The following is a 26,071-nucleotide window of genomic DNA, read 5'->3' on the forward strand; positions in this document are numbered from 1 at the left end:
TCCTTATTATACCCTTTCCGGAACCGTAATTCCCTCTCCATTTCACTAGCCTTCCATTTCCTTGTTTCTTCCTTCCCTACACCTTTCTCCCCACTGCACGAAAATCATGTCATTGAAACACAAGTCTAGTCATAGCATTCTGGTGTCTGTCCCTTCTGCTCTACTGAAACTGCTCTGGACAAGCCTTCCACAGAAATTTAAAGAACACCTTTTATTCTTGTTAGGCCTTGCTCTGACATGTGACATTGTTAACTTCTCCCTTGTTGGAAGTTCTCCTCCTTTGTTTTCACTCACTCTACTTACCACCGGATTTCCTCCTATTTCTCTGGCCTCTCCTTCTCAGTTTCCATTATGGCTGTTTCTTCCTCTGATTCATGTTATTATGGATTATTATTATTATTAATTCATGTTATTATGTCAGAAGATACCACCATGAGCCTCCTACTCATCTCATTCTGTAGTCCTCAATACCTCTGGGAGATCCATCCACACCAATGACTGTTGCTATGTTTAGGGATTGCTGACTCCCACATCTTTCTCTAATTTATTTGTACCCCTGATGCCCAAACTTGTCCTATTGCCTAAATAATTTATTCATGTAAATAGTCACAGGCAGGTCAAAGTCCACTAGCCTTAGCAGAACTCCTCTATCTTTCCTCCCAAGCCTGTTTCTCTTGTCTTCTCTATCTAAGGGAAGAAGGATACCACTGTCCATCCAGTTAGTTAACCATGTCAGAAACAAGAATATAATCCACAATCAATTTTATTCCATTCCTGTCCCTCAGCCACTCTCCCTAATCCACTAGTTTCTATAAAATTAATATCTCTAAAAATTTCTGCCATATTCCAACACTAATGTGGCTTCATTTATGTAGACTTTATTTTTTTCTCACCTAGATTTCTGCAATAAAGCGTATCTGGCCTGCTGCTTCCAATCTTTCTGTTCTCCCCACGTAATATTTTGAAATATGATTTTTCTAAAATGCAAGTTTCATCAATTCAATTTCTTGTTAACTATACTATGAGGGCTTTCCTTCTTTAGCATGATAGGGTTAGAAGTTTTAGTGGGTATTATGACCTATAATCCAAATTCTATAAATTTATCTTTATTTTTTTTAAGGTTTCTATTTATTTATTTATGAGAGACACAGAGAGAGAGAGAGAGAGGCAGAGATATAGGCAGAGAGAGAAGTAGGCTCACAACAAGGAGCCTGATACAGGACTCAATCCTGGACCCTGGGATCACACCCTGAGTCAGAGGCAGACACTCACCTGCTGTGCCACCCAGGTGTCCCTAAATTTATCTTTAAAAGTACTCAGATATATTCTAAGATTTTTGTACAACAATATTCAATGTGGCCCTGTTCAAAATCGCAAATATGGGGAGAAACAGATATTTTCAATATTAAAGGACTAGATAAATTATAATACTATATACAAATGAGCAATTTAAAGCTACATTATTGAAGGATATACAATGATAAGGAAATATGTACTATATTATTGCATGAACTAAAATGATCACATAACATTTTTTATGAATTATTCATTCTTAATTTGTATTGTAGTCATAAAAAGGCAGGATACATACACAAACACAAATCTTTAAGATGTATATCCTTGTTAAATATGACTGTGGTTCTCAAGTTTTCTACAGTGAACATGCAACACTTTTGAAACCAGAAAAAGCAAATAAATGCTATTCTATAAAAGACTTTACTCAGATTAATGAAATAAATATGTGGTATACACACACATGCATGCACATACAGAGGAATTCTACTTGGTCATAAAAAAGGATGTGATCTTGCCATCTGTGGCAAGATCTTAATGACCTAAGAGTGCATTAAGCTAAGTGAAATAAGTCAGACAGAGAAAGAAAAAAAAAAAAAACAACATATCATTTCACGTATATGTGGAATCTAAAAGGAAAATAAATAAATAAACCAACAAACAAAAAGTAGAATCAGACCTATAAATACAGAGAATACCCAATGGTCACCAGAGGGGAGAGGAGTAGAGGATGGGCAAGATGGGTGAAGGAGAGTGGGAAATACAAGCTTCCAGTTATGGAATGAGTAAGTCACAGGAATAAAAGGTTCATGATAGTCAATGGTATTATAATGGGGTTGCATGCAAATAGTGGCTACCCCATGAGCATAGCATAACTGATTCCATTGCATAACTGAAACTAATGTAACATTGTATGGAAACTACACTCAAATAAAAAAAAAAAGAAAGAAAGACTAAACACAATTGTTAAATTTCTTCAGACAATTTTCTTTATCCCAAAAACCTCCTTGGAGTATCTCCCACTCCTCACTACACTTTCCCATTCTGGGTTAGGCGTCTCTATTCTGCGCAAACTCCTGTTTCAGTTCTCACACTCTATTTTCAATTTTATATACTTATTTGTCACTTCCTTTGTAATATGAGCTTCTCCATCTCTACTTCCTCAGCAAAGCAAAGCAGAGGCAGAATAAGTGTTCAGTGAATAAATTAATGAATAATGCAACTCACCTCACAGTGACTCATTCTGATTCCTCGCTGCCTTCGGAACAAGTGCACACTTCTAGGACTGATATTTGAAAGTCCTTTGTAATTAGACACAACCTGTCTTTTCAGTCTTATTTTCTTCTTCTTCTTCTTCTTCTTTTTTTATTTTTATTTTTTGGCTCCCATTTTCCCAGTTACTCAATCTCCAAGTACGTCTGTCTATGGGGAGGGATGGTGACTTTCTCATTCAGTTCTGTATCCCAGAACTTAGCTCAGTGCCATAGTGCAGATGTTCAGAAATTACTTGTTGAATTAATGATTTGATAAATTAACTTTACCAAACATTGTATTTTCTACTTCCTTATATTTTATAAAAAGCTACTCCCTTCCTTTTTTTGCCTTTTTTTCTCTCATCTCCATTGCTCAGTAAAGTCTGATAATCTATAAGGATCATTTTCAATTTTCCTAGGCAAAATTAAATTAAATTGTTTCTTTGATGTAATTTAAATACTAACTAGATTCTGAACTTTTAGAAATTAAGGATTATGATACCTAATGTCTCTCTTTCCAGTCTGTTCCCACCTATCCTTTCTCACCTGTCCTAACTGGAATAGACTGAGTATATATTAAATCCACTAACCCTACTTACTAATTATTGATGTAATATTTCCTTTTTTAAAAAAATATTTTATTTATTTATCACGAGTGACACTGAGAGACAGGCAGAGATATAGGCAGAGGGAGAAGCAGGCTCCCTGGGGTGGGGGGGAGCCCAATAAGACATTCAATCCTAGGACCCTAGGATCAAGACCTGAGCCAAAGGTAGACACTCAACCACTGAGCCACACAGGTGCCCCTATGTAATATTTCTGTGAATCAGTTTCTTCATCTCTAAAATTGGTATAATATCATTATGCCCTCCCAGAATTAATTAAATAGACAATATAATTAAAGTCCTCAGGACAGCACTTGGCATATGGTAAGCATTCAATGACATTAACAGTTGTTAATATTATCATCTTTATTATTAATATAATTAATACTAAAGTAAGTGTTAAGGGACAAGTCAGTTAATCTCTCTCATAGGTTGAGAAATAAGAAAGTTGATGTGAAATCAGATTTTGCACTATGTTTTACAGACTGGAATGTTCCAAACACATCTTAGTCTCTCAGATGCCATCAGGGTCTGGTTTTCTGTTATATCTGGAAAGATTATTTATTTAGCACATTTTAGATAAATAGGTGTGTTGAGAATGTAGAGAAACAGCTTAGCCTCATTCATTGTGGTCTGGAATAAAGTATGGTATAAATATTTTGGAAAGCAAGTTATTATCAGTATCTCATAAAATTGAGGATGCATATGCCTATGGCTCAGCAAATCTGTCTTGAAATAGTCTCTACAGTCATTCTTACATTCTTACCCAAGCGCATATGTAGGAATAAATATTGATAGCAAAATACCATACAACTATGAAAATGAATAAGTTGTGCCACCAAATCAAAATGCATTCATCTCAAAAGTGCAATGTTGAGGAAAAGAGCAAGTTGCAGATGAATAATGTATACTCTAAAGTTTATGTAAAATTTTTAAACATTCAAAACAATCTTATATACTGTTTGTGCATATATTCACATAGTGGAAGGAAGAATAAATAAACATACAAATAAAAACAGATAAAAGAATAGAAGCATACAATGGAAAGATAATGTACAAAGACAGGATAGTAGTAACTTCTGAGCTGGAAAAGTGGGGAACAGGATCAGGGAGATTGCTGTCCTTTTTAAAAATTTCTAATTTTTTATTGGTTAAGCTGGGAGTCTTTGTGATATCTGTCTACCTTTAAATATCTATCTACTATGTATTGTACATATTAGGGAAACATATAAATTAAGTGCCTTTCCTAGCAGAAAGAAAAGACACAGAAAACTCTACCATTCCTAGAAATTAAACCTGGTGTCTGATTATTTTCATCAAAGACCCTAGAAAGGAGTCTCATCTCTGAGCAAGGTGGTAGCTACAGTACCTAAGAGAATTCTCAGGAGAAAATAAAATCTTGGGAGGAAACAGTCAACCTCCTCTCCATTCCCCTTCCTTTCCCCAGATACCTAAAAGTTCTCTATTATTCTGTGAATGGGGTAGAGAAAAAGAGCAGGGCTGAGTTTCATTTTAAGGAGAGACGTGCTTGATGTCTCTCCACTTGTTGGGCCAACTCTGATGGCTTTCTAGAATTCCATTCCCAATGTGATTAACAATGCAGTTTCCCTTTCCAATGGAAGGTTGATCTGTCTTATTTGCAAACTGCCCGTAGCCCAAAGGATCATTTCCCCAGGAAACACTAGCTTTTTCTTTTTTGTCTCAGTGTCACTATAATTCTCTTAGACCACCAAACTTAAAAAATTAAGAGTAACTTGATGGTTGTCTTTTTATAATTATTGCTTGGTTTTCTTTTTTATTGAATGACATCCTCGTCCCTCTCTTTTCCATTTTCATTCCCAGAACCCGTTGTTTATTCATGCTCAGGTTATCAAGACGTATGTCCAAAGTATTCTATCTGTATTCATAGTCCCTGTGCTCCAAACCACTAATAAGCCAAGCCTTAGATGATCTCACCACCTAGAAGCTGAAGTCCAAATCTCTTTAAAGATCCACAATCAACCCTATTCCAGCATCACTATCCAAAGATATCCATATAATACCAAATGTCCTTCTTTCCCAGCTATACATAAACATAACTGCTTCAATTTTGCTTCCTAATTTTTGTACTGGATAGCACCTCTACTTCAGTGTTTCCCAAACTTGAGGCATTCTCGCACCTCTTCATGACTTTTCTATTATCAAGTATGATCTGAGAACTTTTTTACTTAGTATTCTCTGTAAACCCACTCTCATTTTAGCTCAGATAAGTCTTTTAAAAGCACATTTCTAGCAGTATCATAAATGGAAAAAAATCAGTGTCTGTTGGAATAAATAGGCAATAAGTCTAAAAATAAATGCTATTCTAAAAGTTAAGTTATAACAATACTTCTTGCTCAATAAAATCATTAAGCCTATTGTTACTCTATAGTTCTTACAAAGAAAAATTAAAAACAAATGTTAGAAGAAAGTGTTAAAGTCTTATGAACAACAATAAGACTTTTTCCTTGAAAAATTGAAAGAAATTTGAAAAAATATACTTTCTCACAATGTTACTCAATGTTATTGATCGTTTGGTCTATCTACTGCCTAAAATCATTTCATCCATGCAAAGTTTGGGAAATACTGCTTTAGATGAGATAGTCTCTTCATCTTTTTCTGCCAATTTCAACTCTGTGCATCCTTCCATGCCTGGCTAAAGCTCCACCACTTCCCACAGTGTCTTCTTCATATTCAGTAAGCCACGGCCTCCTCTTTCTCAGCTATTCTGGGTACATATTTCTTCACTCCATTCTGGTTTTGACTGACTCATATAAAAGCCAAAAGTTTATTCCTTTTAATCTCCAATGATAACAGTTTGAGCAAAGATTTATGGAGTTCTTTTTATACCCTGATTCTAAGCATCACACCTTCTAAGGAGTGGGAATTAATGAACAGTAATGCCACAGTAGCAGGCATGATTGATGTATTAGCACTACCACCCTTTAGCTATTTATGAATACATTTCTTTTTTAATAGGTCAGGACCCCTTCAAGGCCTAAGCCTCAGTCACTCTTTAACCAGGACCCTGCCCAGTGGGAGAACATTGCAGGATTGCTAGAAGTAGTTGTTAGATAAATAAATGATGCTTCCCTAAAGAAAGTAGGCCACAGATGGCATTCAATGGCAAAAATGGTGCTTTTAGGTAGTACTTATCAAGTGCTTCTTCAGCTTTCCTTCTCCTATATTTTCTTCTGATGTTACCCTGGATTTCCTGACATAGCTCCTGAGAGGATTTTAATTCATGTGGCATATCACATGCAAAGCTTTGCACACTCATCACAAACACTTGTTGCAATCACCTTCAGTTCTCACCAAACACCAAGGGGGATAGTCTTAATAGACAACTAGGTATACATAGGCCCTTCAAGAAAGGATTTCCCAAAAGCTCAACAATGACAAGCTTTCAAGTTTCTTTCTTTCTTTTTTTTTTAAGATTTTATTAAGTTATGTGAGAGAGAGAGAGTGAGAGAGTGAGAGACAGTATGAGCAGGGGTAGGGGTAGAGGGAGAAGCAGACTCCCTGCTAAGTGGGAAGCCCAACAGGCTTGATCATGACCTGAGCTGAAGGCAGACACTTAACCAACTGAGCCACCCAGGTGCCCCAAGCTTTTAAGTTTCAAATCAATATAATTCCAAATTGTCTTTTGTCCTCCAAATTAGCTAATACATTTTAAGATTAGATGGCATTTAACAGATTCTATCTTGACAATCTCTGTTATTTCCAAGGCACAGATACATAAGAATAGACTGTTTATAAATAAGCTATAAGAAAGGTAAAAAAAAAAAAAAACGAATAAATGATGCATTTGAGTTGTAACTAGTCATTATGACTTCTTAATTCTAGATTCCATACAATACCCATAAAATCATATTCAATGTCATTATTACAAATTAGAGATAATCATATAATTAAGTTAAAGGGAGTATTAAAAGATGACCACTAAAGTGAAGACAACTTTAAGAATATATCTGAAATTGGGATCCCTGGGTGGCGCAGCGGTTTGGCGCCTGCCTTTGGCCCAGGGCACGATCCTGGAGACCCGGGATCGAATCCCACGTCGGGCTCCCAGTGCATGGAGCCTGCTTCTCCCTCTGCCTGTGTCTCTGCCTCTCTCTCTCTCTCTCTGTGTGACTATCATAAATAAATAAAAATTAAAAAAAAAAGAATATATCTGAAATGCATCATCATCACTATTAATTATTGGTGTATAAAAGCCAGATACTAACATAGGTGATCCAACAGCAATCCTCTGAAAATGGACATAGACATTTTTCAAGAGTGAAGGACACATTAATAAAGTGGAGGCACCAGAATTTTCACCATATGCTTTTTAATCTATATTTTTAAATTGCGGTGAAAAACATAACATAAAATTTACCGACTTGACCATTTTTAAGTGTACAGTTAGGTAGTGTTAGTTATACTTACATTGTGTGCAACCAATCATCAGAACATTTTCAAATTGCAAAACTGAAACTCTATAGCCATTAAACATTTCCTATTTTCCCCTCCCCCAAACCCTGGCACTCACCATTGTGCTTTCTGTTTCTATAAATTTGGCTACTCTCAATACCTCGTAAGTGAAATTCATACAGGTTTTGTGTGTGTTTCTTTAATCTGTTTTTGAAGCTTAGTTGAAACTTAATTAGGAAAAAGCCAAGCTTATGCTCCATCAGTTATTGTCTAATCATTTATTTAGTACTATGCAAATATCCTATTAACCCAATGAGGTAGCTTTCATACTGACTCTACAAATGAAGAAACTGAGGCTTGACAAGGTGAAACATCTTACCAAAGGTCACATATCTGATAAATAGTGGAGTCACCAAATCCAACTTTATCTGACTTTGATGCCCACTCTTCAATACACTTGGCTATCTTTTGCAATACTTAAAATTTTCAGATTTCAACCATCTATGTTTCTGAAGTAAGCCAGAGTGGTGTGTGTGTGTGTGTGTGTGTGTGTGTGTGTGTTTCTAGTTTGACTTTGAATGTTGCATATCTTCTTCCTCTTTTTATAAATTATTTTATTCTAAATCATTTTTCAAAGCATCATCCTAGTGTCTGTCTCAAAGCTTATTCTAAACCATATTCCACAAAGTCACAAAATATCAGTTTCCTTCCCTTTTTTCTTTCCAAGCAGGGCTTAGATTGGAAGAAGAATTTAGTTGGTTCAATTCTTCTGGAAACTACACAGTTTCCTAGTGGGTACTATATATCAATTGTGAAAAAATATTAATTTTTTTAAAAGCAACACTTACAGTTGTGGAAATGAACCCCAGCTTCTTCAGTTCAGGAACATTATTTTAGTGAATGGAAGTCATTCCACCAAAACCAAAGGACTCTCGTCAAACGTGTCTCCCTCTGTGTGTGGTGGCTATTGAACTGCTGCTCTTTGAGACACCTGGGACTAGAAGTCCTCCCACTGTGACTCCAAGGTTGCCCAATCAGAAACCCTAAAAGGCAAAAGAACTACAATACCCACAATTCAGACTCCTCACCTGAAACCAGGAGAAGAGAGTGCATGGCTACAGTTTCACCCTAGGAAAAAAGGGTATAGAAACGGAAAAGCACAACAGTAAGGCAAAGCATTTAAACAATCAGATCAGGTGGGTATATGTAAGAATAATTTGTAAATACAGACCTATTTCTATAACAAGGAAATAAAAGTGGTTTGATGCTTGCCAAGGAGTGAGAAGGCTCCCTCCGTGTTGGCAAGGACTAAACTCTCCTCACGCAAACAAATCCTCATGCAGAGGTGGAACCTGCCCCACTAGATTCTCTTTCAGTGAGTCAGAGCTGAGGATGCCTCACAGCCTGGTGGAGCAGGTGAACGAGAATGTCCCTGGTGAGGCCTGAAAGTCTCTAGTTCTCCTACATTAGCACTGTGACAGGCACTCAGAGCTATTACGGATGCAGTAGAGAACTTTTACCTTTCATCTGACAAAAATGTTCTGGATTTTTAAAAACGTGCTTTTAAAAGTGTGAGCAAAATGGAAAATCCTTTTGATATTTCCATTTTCTGATTTTGTTTCTTCCCTCTGTAAATTCCAGCATTATTTCTGATTGCTCAAACTTCAAGAACAAGAAAATCAAAGGAAAAAAAGAAAAATAGATTTTAAAATGTGGGTAAAATGAAAGGTGCAATAATTGCTTCACTGGGAAGAGAATGCTTAAAAAAAAAAAGGCTGAGGAATGTGTTTCCTCCATTTGCTCACACAGCATCTTTTTCTAGCCTTTTGTTTCCTGTTAGACACAACCCAGAAAATGGATATAGACAAGCCCTGGCTTGGACTGGGCCCCAAAACATAATGGGAAGATCCATCTAAAATAAGCAGGTGGTGGGGGACCTGGGTGGTTCATTCAGTTAAGCATCTGACTCCTGCTTTTGGTTCATGCCATAATCTCAGAGTCCTAAGATTGAGCCCCTTATCCAGCATGGAGCCTGTTTGAGATTCTCTTTCCCTCTCTCTTCCTCTACCCATCTCCCTCTCTTAAAAAAAAAATAATAATAATAATAATAAGCAGATGGAAGAATAGTGACAAAGGAGAAATGTCTTTTCCCTTTCTGTATTTTCTCTCTACCCATTCTACATGCTACCTCCTGAAGGAACCCTGGGTCTTCATGTGCCCAAGCTGCTTAGCCCACCCAGAGTTCTGCTGAATTTTCTCCTTGAGTAATCCCACAATCCAAACTGGGCTGTTCTATCTTCCTTTGTTACAGGTCCTTCAATCTCCTGACTAAAACCTAACTTGTCTTTATGTCATTTATATTCCTTCCAGAACAAACGGCTCTCCATTTTCCCAGACCCTACAGATTTTGTTCTCCATGCTGTTTCTTCTCCCTAAAATATTCTTTCCCCACCTTTAAATGTCCTAATAAATTGCATAATATTTTATCTAGTGTTCTCATAATACTTTTTATACCTTGTTTCATTGTTTATGTGTGTGTGTGTGTGTGTGTGTGTGTGTACAGGCAGTCTTATCTTCTTTTTTTTTTTTTTTTGCAGTCTTACCTTCTAGTATGAAGACAAAACTTTATTTTGTTCCCACTTCACTAACTCAAATAAATATGCAATGAACGAAATAATGAGATATTAAATCTAAGCCGAATGTCACTACCAATACCATTTCTTTTTTCAAGATTTATTTATTTATTTGATAGAGGGACAGTGTATGCTTGTGCAAAAGTGGTTGGCACAACGGAAGAATCTCAAGCAGACTAAGCCAAAATCAAGAGTCAGATGTTAACTGACTGAACCCTCCAGATGCCCCAATACCAACACCATTTCTATCTGTCCCATAAAACAAACATTTGCTTTTTAAAGAACTCTCTAAACTCAGGTAAAGAGTACTGTTATCAGAGTCCCCCCTGTGGTCTAATCTGGTGTGGCTTCCACAATCTTTGTTTGCTGAATGGTAAGGCATTAAATCTACCAGTTTAACTCCTGACAGTACCTGAAATGAAGGCTCTCATGGATCAGCACTAATTATTTCACAGCTCTGCTTCATGTCATCCACTCAGCTTTCCCAACAGCTTCCCTAAGACTGGCCCACAGCCCCGTGACTGCATCCTGGAGAGTCAGCCCTGCCTTTATCTATGCTTTCTGATTACCAGCTTCAGCATCTCTGGCTTACTTCTCCTATAATCTAACCTCTTGGCTCTCAAGATGTAATTCTGAATTTTTGATTACTGTAAATAATTTCTAATCACTAATTTCTTTCACCAAAGTGAGGGAAGTCTCTCAGCACCTGTTAATTCCTTGCACCACCGCTTCTATAGGATTCTCCTGGTCCACACACACTACTGTGTCCTCTAGATCTAGAAGGACCTTCTAGATCCTTCTGACACAAAATGATATTTTTGTGGACCATCATACACAAAGGCAGGCTGCAGAAGGTGACTGTTGTCCTGAAAGTCTTCCTAACTCCTCCTCTATCATGTCATACAGACTGTCAGTCCCTTAGCTTGCCTATGGGAACATAATCTAAACTATCTGAAGTTGAGCAGAGTTCATCCTCAACATCAACATATACCTCACTGTAGTTTCTTTAAAAAGTCTTTTCTGATCTCTTCACCTCTACTTTTTCCCCTTACATGTTTCTTATACTGATTTATGCAGATGTCTGGCTGGGTTAATATTTTGCTCATGCTAATTCAGGATATTTCCATTACCCATGAAATCATGATCATTTGCAGCCATGATATTTATTGCATCTAAAAAATAAGTAAGATGTGGACAAATGTTATTTCCTGATAGATAGAAAAAGGGTATGGAAAGCCAGCCCCATTGATCCAAATGTGTAGGAAAAAGCAAGCCAAAGGTAGAGTGGAACACTAAGGAGGGCTTCTGTAGAAACATATTGGTAGGTATTGAAGAGTCAAATGTACTGGAAGTAGAGCCTCCATGTTTAGCCACACAGCTTACACCATTGTATGCTCTGCCCATTTGGGAGAGCTAACTAACCAGGTACTAACTATACCTATACCCTTAAGTGTGGGAATGTGAAGGTGCCAAAAGGGCTGGTGGACATGCAGAAGCCAGGCGTGAGGCAAAGAGGCTACACTGTGCTTTTGTGACTACAGAAAAATGGTAAAAATCATCCATTAATGGATGCCATGCTTAAGCAATGTTCCCAAAAGGCCCATTGATCAAGCACCAGATCAAAAAGGACAGCTCCACAGCAGGCCAAACAAGACCCAGATACCATCACATAGGCTTCAGGCCCCCTTCTTTTCACCACACCATAATGTTATGGCTATCTTCCTACCATATACTCAGGTACCATCTTGAAGAGAAACCAGAGATTAAAGCAGAGGAGAAACTGAAAATAAAATAGGAGTCAGACAAAAGATTATTTAAGCTAATGACTGTGATGTACTAAATTGTGAATTTCAAATCTGCTTCACTCCATCCACACTCTATTGGTGACAATCAACGTGGAAGCTGAAATGGCAGTGACTCATTGACCCAGTCAGCCTGGTAGATAGGAGCTGAGCACTCAGAATATCTGATCAGACACCGCCATCTGGGAGCTGGAATCAGGAACTGGCAACACAAAGAAGCCAGTACAGGAGAGAATCCACTCCTGCAGTGAACATAAGCAGCAGAGTAAACAATGTCCCACTTCTAATGTGGCTATAATGGTCATGGAAAGCAGGGTCCAGGACTCTTGGTGCTGATCATGCAAACTGCAGTTTCTAGGGATACCAAAACAATTAATTTATCCAGTGGCATTGCTTTGGCGCTGTTCTGGCTTTACAAGCTGGATGTCCAATTCTTCAGCCCCCGTAGAAATCATGGGATGGAGTTTGGCATGTTGCCTTTCAATTTATATCGGCTGAACTCATTTGCTAGGAGGTAAAAACACCGACTGATACATGTATCTAACAGTTCTTCCTTCAATGACACAGATAGTACCTTTGCTTACCCTACTACTATTAGACCTCATCAGCTCAAGGACTGGAGCTTATTTGATCTCTAAATACCAAAACCTCCACCTGGCTATGGTACATATTTGTTTATCTAAATTAAACTGACCAGTAAAATAAGGAAGCCTTGCTTAAACTTCCTTCTGATTTCAAAATTCTCTAAAGAGAATGGAAGCTGACATGGAAGCTATCTCTTGCTTATTAATGCAGAGGTAATTTTTTTTTCTCCAGCTGATTTGGAATTTTGGCTTTATCCCCTCTCTATATCTAGTAAGAGAGCATAGCTTGTGATTTCCTACATCTAGAGGGGGAAATCAAACATACACACACACAATAGGGTGTTACTTAATAATCAAAAGGGGATTTTCTTCAATGACCTATGTTAAATGTCACTCATGTTTGGTCTCTGTAGGACAAATATACCAGAAAAAGTGATAGGAAACAGCCATATTCCCCACATGCTCAGATTTTTCCCAGTATGAGGTTATCTTGGAGAGAAAGGCCACATTTGAAGCTTAGAAGAAAGTTCCCCCTGGAGTTTTTTCTCTGTTGTCTTTCAGTATGTATTGACTCTCAGACCCCTGGGCTGCCTGTGACATCCGTTTTCTGGGTCAGTTTGTCCCTGAGTCATGATCACATTGTAACTTTCCAAAACCAGTTAATAACTATGCCATTTACCAGTTAATTTCAGTGAATAGCTCAAATCATAGTAAAATGTTACAGCCAAATTTAATTTAGGTCAGATTGATCTTATTTCCCTAGATTATGAAAGTAACCAAATTGTTCCTACCATTTCATATTTTCCTTCATTACATCTTTCTGGCTCCTTATTCAACTATAAGATGAATCATCCATAAACTGACCCCTACCAAGCTGTAAAAGTTGAGAAGTTCATCTCTGTTTTCTTTCGTTCGCTACTTTCAGGATAACACACAAGGAAACATGTGCCAACTGTTCTCATGATCATAAGATGTTTCCATCCTGTCCTTTTGTTACCAATCAACAACAGAGGACCCTGTGTGAAGTTTTTGCTGGAATGTATGGATTACTTGCCTCCTAACCATAACCTAAAGAGTTGTTAATTTGTTGGCTCTTCTGTATTCTTATTGGTACAATTGCCACTTTTATACCAATATCACTCTCTGTTAAAATCTTCAACTGTTTTTACATCAACTTGCCTGGAACTTACATAATTTTCCAGAAAATTTCCAAAGTATATATATGTATATTTGTCATTAAACCCTAAGAATGTGCAGAATTTTTATTAAAATAGTGATTGTGTGCATTCACTTAGCAGGTGTCTCTGTGTGTGTGTGTGCATGTGTGTGTACTCTAGGGGGAAAAAAAGAGTTTACTCTGAGTCCTTGGTATACCAGATGGTAAGTTATTTGAGAATAGAATATCAACTTTTAATTTTATTCTATAAACATCACAATCTAAAAGCCAAGACAAGATAGTTCTAATTCATCCGCTAATATGATTTGGATAATATGCCTTACAATATATGTTTCTTGAACATTTTAAAATTTTGTACAAAAAGGGCAGCCCTGGTGGCTTAGTGGTTTAGCACTACCTTCAGTCCAGGGCGTGATCCTGGAGACCTGAGATGAAGTCCCATGTCAGGCTCCCTGCATGGAGCCTGCTTCTCCCTCTGCCTGTGTCTCTGCCTCTCTCTCTCTCTCTCTCTGCCTCTCTCTCTCTCTCTGTCTCTCATGAATAAATAAATAAAATCTTTAAAAAAATTTTTGTGCAAAGAAAACACAAAACATTTTTAATATTAACATCTATCCACATACCGCTATGTGCTATGGACATCACTGGAATTTTCCTGTCAGTTTGAAGCTCTGTAATAAAGTAGAAGTATATATAATATTCTGGGAATACTGCCTCTTTTTTTGCATGTTCCTAATAAGTATTAAAACACAATATTAGGGTGCCTGGGTAGCTCAGTGGTTGTGTCTGCCTTTGGCTCAGGTCATGATCCCAGGGTCCTGGCATTGAGTCCTATATCAGGCTTCTTGCAGGGAGCTTGCTTCTCCCTCTGCCTATGTCTCTGCCTCTCTCTGTGTGTCTCTAATGAATAAATAAATAATATCTTTAAAAAACTAAACTGCATAATCTCTATTCTCTAACTTGGGGCTAAGAGATTGGACTCCATAGAGACACGAGTATACCTACAAGGTACAAAAATCCAGTGTTCTTGACATACAAAAAGATAAATGTCTTAAGTTACTTCTTCATTATCCTATAAGGATTACCATTTGGGATGTCAAAGCCAATATGAGGTTGGCTGCTTATATTTCACATGTTCTGCTGGTGCTAACAAGGTCATTCTGAATGTATTTGGTTTTGATTGCCACCATAACAAATCACCACAAATTTAGTGATTTAAACTACACAAACTTATTATCTTAAAGTTCCAAAGTTAGAAGGCTACATGAATCTCACTAGGCTAAAACCAAGGTATATGTAAGAGTAAATTCTTTTCTAGAAATTCTGGAATCAATTTCCTTGCCTTTTTCAACTTCCAGAGGCCAGCCATACTTCTTAGCTTAGATTTCCTTCCTCCATCTTCAAAGCTAGCAACAGCAGATTGAATCCTCTCACATGACATCTTTCTAATCCTGTCATCACTCTCTGTTTCTGTCTCTCTTTCTCTATGTCTCTATCTGCCAGTCTCTCTGCCTTTCTCTGTCACCATCTGTTTCTGTTTCTCTGTCTCTCTCTCACTCTCTCAGAAGCTGGGAAAGCATCTCCGCAAAGAATTCATTATACTGAGATCACTTGAAAGGCCAAGAATATTCCCTCCTCCACCCCATCTAAAAGTACAGACCTTAATCATATCTGCTAAGTCATTCCTGCCATGTCAGGTACATATTCACAGGTTTTAGAGATTAGGATATGGACGTCCTGGAGGGGACATTACTCAGGCTGTCATCCCAGGTTATCACCTCAGGAAATCCTCTGTGTAATATTCTATGGTTAGAGCTGGGCCCTGCACAGACTTCCCATTGAAGTTGACAGAAAATATTTTTATTTGCATACAGAGCCAATTTTAAGAGATGACATATAATTGAAGAGGCATAAAGAAAGACTGTAGGTCCCCCAAACATCCACCTGCTTCTGGAATGTCACCTGTTATTTTGAGAGACCCATGATTCGGTTCTAAAAGTGATTTGCTTTCAAGAGCAATTAAATTCAATTAATTAAATAAGACCATATTTTTTTTAAAAGGGGGGTGCCTGGATGGCTCAATTGGTTAAGCAAGTGCCTTTGGCTCAGGTCATGGTCCCAGGGTCCTGAGATCAAGCCCACATTGGGGTTCCCTGCTCAGTGGAGAGTCTGCTTTTCCTGCCCTTGCTCCTATGCTCTTACTCTCTCTATATAAATAAAATATTCTTTTAAAAAGGCCATACTAAAATGGAAATACACCTTAGAGGGATTCCCATTGCAAGGCTTCATCAACCAACGTTTTAGAAGGGGATGGTTTATGAAATGGGCAGAATGTGGGAAGAATAAAAGCAGGAGTTTGCCTGTATCAGAGATGCCATACAAAGTACCTCTCTAACTCACATGGAAAAGGAGTGTCTCTCCCTTCTCATGAAAAAATCTAGCCACAGATAGAGTTTTTCATGCTTTTTAATATAGGATTCTACTGCCCTGACTGACCATAGATGACTGATCATAGATAATTAGTTTGAAAATTGATGTCTGGACAACAAAGTTGTCCATATGCAAGCTAGATCCCAGTTTTTCGTGCTTGACTTGTTTGTTGGTTATGAATCAATTCTCCAACATTTTAGAGTAAAATAGAGTATATGGAAATGAAACAGAACAGAATTGAACAGAATAAATGGCATGCAGTGAAAAGAATAAAATAAACTAGAAAAGAATAGACCCGGATGCATTAAACTAATGAAAAGGGTCAGTACTGTTTCATAAAGTGTCTATTTCAGTATGTATGTGTGCATGTGTGCATGTGTCTGTATGTATGTTTGACTATTGGGTTAAACATAAAACGTGTCACTTCCTGCAGGCAAATTTTAAAATTACAGAGATAAATAGTGGTCTGATAAGGTACTCTGGCATGAGAGCTGTGCTCAAAAATAGAGGGGATACACATACACACACACACACACACACACACACACACACACATATATTGGATAGCAACTAACAAACCAATTAAATCATCTCTCTCACGGAATGCCAATGAAAAATTGCAAATAAGAGTTGTAGACTCTGGAGTGTTACAAAACCGAGATGAACACCTGACAAGACGGAAAATAGAAACCACAAGCTAGTCAAAAGCTTGAGTAATTTGCAGAAACTGTGGGAGGAGAGAGCAGCAGGGTGGAGAGCTGGTAACTGACAGTGGCAAGAGAAACAGAAAGAAGCAGAGTAAAAAGAAAGGTCAGTCACAGGAATAGCAGAATCGCAGAGATTGGAAGTATGAGACACTCATTTACAAGGGCAAGGCGAGGGGAGCTGTTCACCATTCCCACATTCAACAAATACTTACTGAGTGTCTGCTATGTGTTAGGGACTCTTCTAAGAGCTGGGGATATTCCTATGAAGAAAACAGACACAATCTCTACCTTCATAGAGTCTATATTCTAGTGACTGTCTACTAAGAGTTGTACCCCAAAGTAGGTTTGGGTTGTTCCTGGTCATACAAATGTCACAGTGACTTCCTGTGCTCCTTCACTCTTCTCTATTCTTCCAACACATCCTCATTGTTGTATTTCTAATTAATGAAAGAGCCAAATTAAAAGTCGACTATTTAGAGTTTTGCCTAGGACTAGTTCTAAATACACAGAAGTCTCATAATGGAGAGGATGAAGTAAGAATTTGTCTTTTTTGCAAATGGCATTGAGACCAAAACAAAAGAATGAAGTAAGCTAAATAAAATAAAAGTTTCATCATTCATTCTGGAATATTCATTTATTTATTAGTAATTACATTTTTGTCCTCCAATAAATTATTCTTTTCATAAGGAACCAGGAATTACTTGTTAGTCAAACTTCGCATAACTCTCTTAGTAGTTCTCAAGGTGTATCCTTCCTGCCTTTTTAAGAAACATTCAGTGTCAATTATCTCTTATTTTCTCTTATATTTTCTTTCATATTCTATCACTTTCTATCATCAGGATCCTATCTTACCTGCACATCTCTTAAGTCTCCCCCATTTTACAAAACAGCAAACTTTTACACTGTTGTTGAGCAACTGTGATAATCTTTGCTTCTCATCATTAATAAGCTTCAGACAGAATCTTTCTATATATACTCACTGTCAGTTAGTTTTCTTACATTCTTCTCGGTCCTCAGCCCTTTCTAATCTGAATCCTGCTTCCATCAAGCTCTCCTTATGGCCATTTTTTTCTAAAATCAATGATTTTTTTCAATCTTTATCTTTTTTGATCTCTCAAGAAATTTTACACTTGTATTAGTTACAATGGTCTAGATTTTACTACACTGAAAAACAGCCTCAAAAACCTCAGGTTCACCATAATAGATGTCTCTTTCTTGTTCAGGCTTCATGTTTATTGTTCAGGGCCTGTGTTTGTGTTTCTTCCCCATTATTTTCCCAGCTAGCATAGTGTCTTGAGATACAGTAGATGTTTGTTAACTATAGTCTGAATGTATGACTGAATGGTAGATTTTATATTCCTTTTGTATAGTAGATTTTAGTGGAAGCAAGATTTACATCTTTCTTTAAAATTGCCCCCAAAATGGAGAGGAAATGAAGTCCTTATCACTAGGGAAATTTATAAAGCAACACTTTTTTTTTTAGCTAGATGAGGTTTTTGTGAAAATGTACTTGTTTGTGGGATCATTGGTGATAACCTCACTAATAAAAGAGGCACAGTAGCTCATCTTTTCCAAATTATATGTCATGGACATTCCCCTAACATGATACTTAGGGTAGAGACTAAATACATATCCAGATGGCCACTGCCGAAAAAGAATAATTAACTGGAACACAGTTACAGTGATTTCCCCCTTTCCATTTAAAAATAAATTTATGAATTTCCAAAGGCAGAGTTTAAAGTCATGGATGCCATACTAAATAAATACAGGCCTGCATATTTCACTGTATTTCTGGGAAATGAAGTTAACCAGCCCCACACGCAAGTGATTAAAGCAATGTGTCACTCTAAATTCCAAGATGATAATTTTTGGTGTCATCCTAGGGACTGATGCTGCCAGCAAAAAAGAAATAATTTATCTCAATTTAGACATATATTAACTCTTTTTTTTTTTTTTTTTTTTTAACTTTTAAGTTACCAAAGTTCCTCTAGTGGAATTTTAAATGCTGTTTAACAAATAATGTTTCTTTTCAATTGAAAGATATAATTCGAATTTGCATTTGAGTAATCAATAATGAACTAAGCAACAGAAATTTTAGACTTTAAGATTGAAATCTGTGTTTAAGGCCCATGTGTCATCAATAAGGCATTTAAAAATGAACATGAATAAAATAATTTCAATATATGTAAGAAAGAAAATATCAAATTTGTTTGAGACTAAAATCAGAGGATGTTATTCACATTAATTACTCTGTGTAATTAAATTATTCTGAGCTTCCCTAAGCACTTTACAGCATTAACTTCTTGGAGACACCTAATCAGTGAATTTTAGTACTATTGTAAAAATGATATTTACATATATTATTTATACCTATAAAATAGATACTATTTAAATTTATAAAATAGATTCCTCCTATTCCATTCATCTTTGCAGAAGAATAATAGTTTGCTAATTATCTAGGAAAGGTCCTGTTGAACATGATTTAAATGATGCTCAAGTAACTCATAAGTATGATGAAAATTATTAGAAAAATGCTAGGGTAGAGTCTAAAAAGAGATTCTAAACATTGAAAGGTCACTTAGAATTTTTCAGGATTAAGATTACCTTAACTTTTTAAAAAGTTTTTATTTTAATTTCAGCTAGTTAACATATGTGCTTTATTAGTTTTGGGTGTACAATATAGTAATTCAACAATTCCACACAGCGCCAAAGACTACCTTTATTTTGAAATTCCTAAAACATTATTTATTCATATAACTCACAACAATGTATCAGGCACTGCAACAGACTGAAGTATTTAAGTGAATCTTCATGGTGGATGAACCAGGCTGGACATTGGCTTTCTGTGCTCTTAATTCAATGTTGAACCACTTTACCATGATGACAGTTAACATAACCTTTCTGGAATCATGAATGTTCCAACACTCTGTAAACTATAGTACTGCATGTTTTTAAATAAATATTTTATATAATGGTTAAAAGGAACCATTTAGCAAAAGGGAAAAAACGATTTTCAAAAAAATTATCTGGGGATCAAAAACACTTGAGGGAAATGCTTTAGGATTCCAAAGAAGAAATTAAACAGAGAAAAGTCCCTTTCATATTCACTGGTGGGTAGATGAAAGTAAAAGTTCTGAAATATGAAAAAGCTCTGGGACTCATTTGGATACATTTGCTTGTATTTCCAAAAGGTAAACCACATAATATAAAAGAATCTTTCTGGCCAATTTAACAGTCTTAGGAGGACAGTTTGTGGTGACACCACACAATTTCCTTTTATATTTGCGCTGCTGATATTGATTTGGCTATTGTTCTCTCTTTGGGCCAAATTTTCCAACATCATTGAGATTTGGGAAGTATCAGAGAAATACAAGATTTGAAAGTTATTTCCAAAAAATCTTTATATATATAATCTTTTAGGGGGGGCATGAAGGAATTGATAGATTACTATCTGAATATACTGAGTCATGTTAGTTTTTAACAATTAAGAACTATAAAGAATATAACTACTGTCTCACACAAAAGTCAGAAACATCTATGCTATCTATCATGGGATTCTTTCAGGAAAATGAAAATGCAGGCCTTCTCTGACTGACAGGTGACCCATCAGGAGATAGAGTGATCTCTCTCTATAATCATCCTCCATCTTTCCTTTCCCAACTGAGCAGGACTTTTAGAATTGCCTGAGAAAGAAAAGTTTCCTCACATAAATCCAGAGAAACTAACAAATCAATAATCTACTGGCTTTCACTAACATTATATTTCCATGCCCCTAAATGTTAAGACTTTTGTGGGCTGATCCAAGAAACTAACCACTATTTGAACATTGTTGCTTTGGGAAACTATATTCCCATTCCAAAGAATTGACTCATACACATTCGATAGGGATTTTCTAAAGTATACATGGTTAAGTCCTAGAATGGTATGAATAATGACAATAAAGTTTGAGAGTGGTTTGAGGAACTAGATAGCATTTCCAATCATTCTTCAAATGCTTTGTGGAATTGTGCAATTTTGCTATGGTAGATAAAACACTGACATAGGAATCCAAAAACCTGGATTCACGTCCTAGCTCTTCCACATAGAAAGCTATCTGACCTTGATCCAAGACACTTAATCTGAGCCACAGTTTTCTCAGCTGGAAATGGGTGTGATTTCCTTCCCCCTACATCTCAGGGCTATGAGGCAGCATAGAGCCATTATGAGACACTGACTTCTAAGTGATACAAATGTAAGTTTGGATTTTATCTTCACCACTTACCATGTTAGTGAATTTCTCTGAGTCTCAGTTTCTTATCTTTTAGAATTTAGAGGAGGACTCAAAAAAATATGTACCTCATTTGTTCTGGGCCAATGAATAATTGCAATGATTATAAGAGATGTGGAAGGTGCCTAGAAACAGAGGAGTATTATCTACTATAAAGTACTATATTGTCAAACATATGAATATGTACACCTATTATGTAATTTAAAACATAACTTGAAACCAAAATGTATACTGAACTTGATGCTTAATATCTTTTGACTAGAATGATTGAATGCAGGCCATGGGAAGTGAAAGGTTTTATCTCCTTTGATTATGACTTTATTTCCTGTCCTTACAACAGAGTCTGCCACAGAGTAGGCATTCAGTGACACACTAATACTAACATAGCACCCATGTGCCAGGTATCTCATCTTCATAACAACCCTGCTATCCAAGTACTATTATTAGCCACAATTTACAGATAAGGAAACAGTAACACTGATCAATCTCATAGCCAGTTAAGACTAGAGACAGGATTTAAACACAGCCTGGCTCCAGTGTTCATTCTCTTCAATGTGACACTTTACTAGAGATAAATATTTGTTGAATAAATGAGTGAACCCCCATCTTCTTGTACAACTGTTTGTCAGCAACTAAACCATAATAACAATAAGAATATAAGGTTAATTAAACCCATTTTTTGAGGAAGAATGATCATTCCCTTCCATCTTCATACAAAGTGACCAAGAAAACCTCCTTGGGGGCAAAAAAGGGAAAATGGGCCCATTTTCTGAGCATGCCTGTGGCCAGATTACACAAGGCACTGAGGGGCAAAGTGGTTGTTTGCCCACTAACTCTTAGTGGGCTTTGAGTAAAATGATGTACAGCATTTTCTCCTTCAATTCAATCCCACAGAATATATTTACACTCCTGGTAAACTGTGGAGGTAAACTCTGTTCTGTGGACAGTTTTGCCTGTAGGGACTCCCTTTCATAAGGACTAGACCCCAAAGAAGTTGCTGGTCTATTGCCAAATTTAGGAAGTAAAAGTCACACTTCCTAGATTGTATTCTGACTTCTCCATTCTGTGATTCACTCATCTCTGAATTTTTCATTTTCTCTATCCAGAAGTAAACACTTTCTAGCCTGGATAGTATTTGCTCTCAAAGTCAGCTCATTTTATAGAAGAGATGTGGAATAGCTGTGTGACTTTACAGAATACAAACCTCACCCTTAAAAAAAAAAATCACCCTTAATTCCTTAATAATACTTGTCTTTTCTAATTTATGCATCTTTTCTGTGTAAATATGAAAATAATGCATCAAGAACTATAAATTGCTATTCAAATATAAGGAATGTTGTTCTTGTAGAGTAGGGGAACAAAATGGCAGAAGAGTTTAAAGGCAGAGTGCTGGTCCATGTGATCTATGACTCTCCTGTGCCCTCATCTCAAAAGTGGTGACAATAATCCTTATATCACTAGCATTTTGCAAGGATTAACAGAGTTTAATACATGTACAGTTTCTACAACAGTGTCTGGCATGTGACAGCAATGTCTTAATAAATGTTAGTTGTTATTGAATCACTATAGTGTGTAATTGGATTGCCATATTGATCACGTATGGCCAAACTGCCTTTCTCCTCAAGGGACACTGCTAGAATGACCCCAAATAAGCCTGGCTGCAGTGGAGGTAAGTGTGAAGTTATGAAGCTAACCAAGTACTTAATTAGCCAGAGAAGCTGATTGCTGTCACATTTTAGTACAGTTCTCTAGGGAAAACATATTTAATCTCTAAAACATTGTCTGAAAGAAACCATTTGGGGTACCTGAATCCTGATTATAGTGTTATTTGATTTACAAAATGTACTTCTTTTAGGAGTCTTAGTGAATTCCAAATTTCTATCCCCTAAATTATATACCAAAAATTTTACCAAGCTGCAATCTGAGTCCTATTCTTGTCCTTTTCATCAGTATGCAAGAAACTAAAAAATGTTGTGGCTGGATTCAGAAAGAAATTATATATATAAAGTATATATATACTTGTTTACAGGACAAAAAAAAAAAAGGTTGGTAAAAGGCTGGATACAAATTCCCATTACTAAATGGCTCCAGGAATTCAAGACCAAATGCATTCCTAGCTTTACTTGAAAGATAGCTATAGGATTATAAATTGAGGAGGCAAAGAATTGTCACAAAATGCTTGATATTTATAACACATCCTGTATGTCCTTCTGGCCTATAGGTTGAATGTTGAATCAGACAGATTTGATTTAAAATCCAGGCTCCAGCACCAACTGGAAGCTGAGAGCAAATTTCCAATCTCCCTAAGCCTTATTTGACCCACCTGTAAAATGGAAGTAATAAAAGTGCCTACTTTATTATACCCTTTTGAAGTTTAAATGACATACTTATAAAGCATTTAGGATATCTGACTCAAAGCTATTTGACAATCACCACATGTGTAGACACACCAGGGATTCCTTGAAAACATACAGTGACTTTGATTTTTATGCCTAATATATTGTGTTTTTTTCCCCCTCTCTCAATAATTTTTAAGATCTTGAGGACAAGGAATAAAACAAGGAGATGAAAGTCAACTAAAAATAAACAGATATGGGATACCTGGGTGGCTCAGTGATTGAGCATCTGCCTTTGGCTCAGGGCATGATCCCGAAGTTCCAGGATTGAGTCCCACATTGCGCTCCCCATGGGGAGCCTGCTTCTCCTTCTGCCTGTGTCTCTGCCTCTCTCTATGTGTCTCTCATGAATAAATAAATACAAATCTTTAAAAAAAAAGAAAATAAACATATAATTAAAAAAATATTAGCATCTTATTGAAAATTTAAAAAAAATTAAATCAGCACAGAAATGGTTATTCAAGTTCTGAAAATTCAGTGGCTCTCCAAACTGGAAAGCTGTAAATCTGCAGCACTAAGTGAATCATAAAGACTAGATGGGGAGGGAAAGAAGGAAGAAGAGCCCACTAAGAAGAAAAATAAGGATGTCCAGGAGTGTTTTGTTTTGTTTTGTTCTAATTAGAACAGACTGGCATAGGGATTTGAAGAGATGAGACAGTTTCAAATGAAAGTTGCCTTCATGCACTTCAGCAAATATTCATTGAGCGTGTAATACATTGAAGACTAGAAAAACAAGGTGATAAAACATGCTCTCTGTCTTTAAGAGAATTTCAAGACCATAAACGAATTATACAGTAAGAATTCATGCAAGGAGAGGGTTGCACAGGAAGGAACACCTCCATCTGTTTGGCAAGAGGATGGCTGTCCAATAGTCTTAACAAAGCAGGTAACAGGTGGATTGAACTAAAAGATGAGTAGTAATTGTCTGGGAAGAATGAAGGACAGAGCATTCCAAGCAGATGGACCAGCAGCATGCACCAAGCCACCAGAGGCTTGAAATAGCCTGGCATGCTTGAGAAATTGCAAGTTTGAGGTCTGTTAGGGCCTTTGCACTCTTTCTGGGTTTCGCTTATTAGAAGGTTCACTTGGCAGCACTTCAGGTACAAATGTGTTCTAGCCATTGAAGTCTCTGCTTAAATGTCACATCTCTAGAAAACTTGCCCAGACAGACCACATAGCTTAATTTAGCCCCTTGTTATTCTCTAACAGGTAACTCTTTTCATTCTGTTAACAAAGTATACCAATTTTTAAAAATTTCCCTTATTAGCTTCTTGTTTGTTTATAGACTATTTGACCCTAACAGTTGCTTGAAAGCAGGAACCCAATTTATTAGCTAGAGTATCTACATTACAATCCTGCCTACCACAAAGTAGATACTCGGTAAATATTTAGTTAATGAGTAAGTAGATTGGACATGTAAACAAGGGACAGAGACTGAAGGGATTTGTAAGCCATCATAAAGATTGTGGATATTAAATAGGTGGAGAGGACCACTGGTGATTAATAAATAGGAAAAAATATGTAATTAGTTTCCTCTTAGAAGATCTCTCATGATTCTGCAGAAGATGCATTTGAGAAGAATGACACTAATTTGAAATCTACTGAATTAACTAATACATGACGTCTACAATGAGGAAGGTGAAGATGTGATTGATTAAAAAACAATTTTTAGTTGGAAGGACCTGAAGGTGAAGATCAGACCAGGAGAGAAGAATCTCTCTGTTGACATTCACAACCTATGACACGTACACAATACAAATACTTCATAACTGAGTTTTCCAAGTTCTAAAGGAGTCTATAGTGCCAAATGAGGGACAGTATACAAAGAAAATGAAAACAGAGGAAAGTTATGGAAAGGACAAGTCACTGGTGGCATTCCAGAGCAGAAATGGGGTAAGAGTCTCATGCTACCAACAATAAATGAATACTGATGGCAGTCATTAGCTGTTTCTTTCTTCTCCTCCAGCCCCACCCTGCCCCATGGGGATATGGTGACAGACTTATGTGAACACACAGCCCCCAGGAGCAAGCTGTGTCCACACTCTTCACAGAAAACTGCCCCTGTTACCACTCAGGCTAAGAAGTACATACGCTAACAGTAGCAGGATACATTTCAGGAAATAGCCCAAGAAGTGCGCAAGCACCTTTCTTTCTGCAAGCAGACTGGGGGGCGGGACATCAAATGGATGATTCCAGAGTCCTGGGTTCCTAGATAAGGGGGTGCTCGATCCATCCCCATGACCTCAGAGGATCCTTGACCAGCCGTAAGAAGCCCCGCTACAGGGATCCCTGGGTGGCGCAGCGGTTTAGCGCCTGCCTTTGGCCCAGGGCGTGGTCCTGGAGACCCGGGATCGAATCCCATGTCGGGCTCCCGGTGCATGGAGCCTGCTTCTCCCTCTGCCTGTGTCTCTGCCTCTCTCTCTCTCTCTCTATCATAAATAAATAAAAATTAAAAAAAAAAAAAAAAAAAAAGAAGCCCCGCTACAGCTAGGA

The 26,071-nt window shown here is 37.0% G+C and overlaps 1 protein-coding gene across 5 annotated transcripts in view; it reads right to left on the reverse strand.

Annotated features, from left to right (window-relative positions):
- Positions 1-26,071, reverse strand: part of MACC1 (MET transcriptional regulator MACC1) — an 82,038-nt gene that overhangs the window by 52,138 nt on the left and 3,829 nt on the right. For 2 of the 5 annotated variants that reach the window (XM_038557062.1, XM_038557063.1), the window contains exon 1: positions 8,434-8,604. The exons of 2 other annotated variants lie outside the window; for them this stretch is intronic. The gene's annotated coding sequence lies outside the window, so the exon portion shown is untranslated. Of the gene's footprint in view, positions 1-8,433; positions 8,605-26,071 lie in introns of those variants that run through there. One more of the 5 variants, XM_038557064.1, reaches the window with a different exon arrangement.

Source organism: Canis lupus, chromosome 14, assembly GCF_011100685.1.
Source record: "Canis lupus familiaris isolate Mischka breed German Shepherd chromosome 14, alternate assembly UU_Cfam_GSD_1.0, whole genome shotgun sequence".
In the NCBI taxonomy this organism is placed as follows: Eukaryota; Metazoa; Chordata; class Mammalia; order Carnivora; family Canidae; genus Canis; species Canis lupus.